The sequence below is a fragment of the Mandrillus leucophaeus genome, unplaced genomic scaffold, assembly GCF_000951045.1.
Source record: "Mandrillus leucophaeus isolate KB7577 unplaced genomic scaffold, Mleu.le_1.0 Scaffold36, whole genome shotgun sequence".
Lineage (NCBI taxonomy): Eukaryota > Metazoa > Chordata > Mammalia > Primates > Cercopithecidae > Mandrillus > Mandrillus leucophaeus.
The window spans coordinates 3,818,662-3,820,242 of record NW_012103809.1 but is presented as its reverse complement, the minus strand read 5'-3'; the positions used below and the strand labels follow the sequence as shown (position 1 = coordinate 3,820,242).

General features: G+C 44.8%; 1 long non-coding RNA gene across 1 annotated transcript in view; it reads left to right on the top strand.

Annotated features, from left to right (window-relative positions):
- The first annotated feature begins 720 nt into the window (after positions 1–720).
- LOC105546447 overlaps positions 721–1,581 on the top strand; it is a 9,298-nt gene continuing 8,437 nt past the window's right edge. Inside the window, exons 1-2 of the long non-coding RNA XR_001007095.1 lie at positions 721–1,037; positions 1,124–1,297. This is a non-coding gene — a long non-coding RNA (uncharacterized LOC105546447). The remainder of the gene's footprint in view (positions 1,038–1,123; positions 1,298–1,581) is intronic.

Below are 1,581 nucleotides of genomic sequence, written 5' to 3'. Positions count from 1 at the left end.
TAATTCCAGCTACTCAGGAGGCTGAGGCAGGAGAATCGCTTGAACCCAGGAGGCGGAGGTTGCAGTGAGCCAAGATCGCGCCACCGCACACCAGCCTGGGTAACAGAGCAAGGCTCCGTCTCAGAAAAAAAGAAAAGAAAAGGAGAGGAAAGAAAAGAAAAGAAAAGGAAAGGAAAGGAAAGAAAAGAAAAGAAAAGGAAAGGAAAGAAAAGAAAAGAGAGAGAAAGAAAGAAAGAAAGAAAAGATATTGACAAAGAATGAAGTTCAACACAAGAGCTTTGACCAACATTCCAATAGATGGCAGTATTGGCCAACTTTTTCCTTAAAAACGTAGGTTCTTTTCAAGATGCTAATTAAACCTTGTTAGACACAATAGATATATTTTGTGTAATTTCTCAATGAGAATTTGTATGTGTAGTTTATTATATATTGTGCTCTATATTGTAAAAAATAACAAAAACCCTGAAGTGGTAATGTCGTAGGCAATAATAATACAGTAACCGAGGTATGAATGCACAGTTTTGAGCACTAAAACACACTAAGGGCTTTGTTACGGACTGAAATATGTCCTCTCCCCAGAGTCACAGGATTATGAAGCCATAATCCTCAATGCGACTATATTTGGAATCAGGGCCTTTAAGGACATAAATAAATTAAATGAGGTCATAAGAGTGGAGCCCCAGTCTGATAGGACCGGTGTCCTTACAAGAAGAGGGAGATTCCCCAGGGAGTCCTCTCTCTCGGCTTGGACACAAAAGAAAGGCCATGTGAGGACACAGAGAGAAGGTGGCTGTCTACGAGCTAGGAAGAAAGGCCTCACCAGAAACCAACCCTCACAGCAGCTCGATCTTGGACTTCCAGCCTCCGGAACTGTGAGAAAAATAAATGTTTGCGATTAAAGTCAGTTGCATGTTGTTAAGGCGGGCCTAGCAAATGAATACAGGCTCTTTCCTAACATTGTCTCTTTAAGAGCTCACCAGCCTGAGGTAGGAATCTTTCCATCTGTATTACTAATGAAACCGCTGAGGATCAAAGGGGTGAGTAAATTGCTTAGCAGTGCCTAGGTTTTATGTAATGAGTTTGGCTAAAACGGTAGAGCTCCCTGATTCTAACCTCCCTGCAGGGTTTCCACCACATCCACTGACCTCTACATGGCGAAAACCAAGGGTTCACTCTGTCTTCAGGGAGCTCCACCCAGCAGCCGCGTTTGACAGAGCTGTTCACTTTCTCTTCCTGGAGCTGTGGCTTCCAGAGTCCGTGCTCAGCAGTTCCGCTCCTTCGGCTACTCCTCTTTTAGGCGAGCTTTGTTGGTGTCCTTCATTTCCCTGAGTCTAAACATTGGAGAACTCCACGTCCAGCCTTGGGCCTCTTCCCTGTCATCCACAAGCACTCCCTAGGTGACCTCAGCCACAGCCTCCAAACTGGTTTTGCTGCCTCCACACTTGTCCCCCTGCCCTGACCGAGCAGCCAAGGTGACTCTGTTAAGATAGGAAGCAGATTGCGCCATTGCTTGACTCAAGACCCTCCAAAGTCTCTGATCTCACTCAGAAGAAAAGCTGAGGGTTTTTTTGTTTTTGTTTT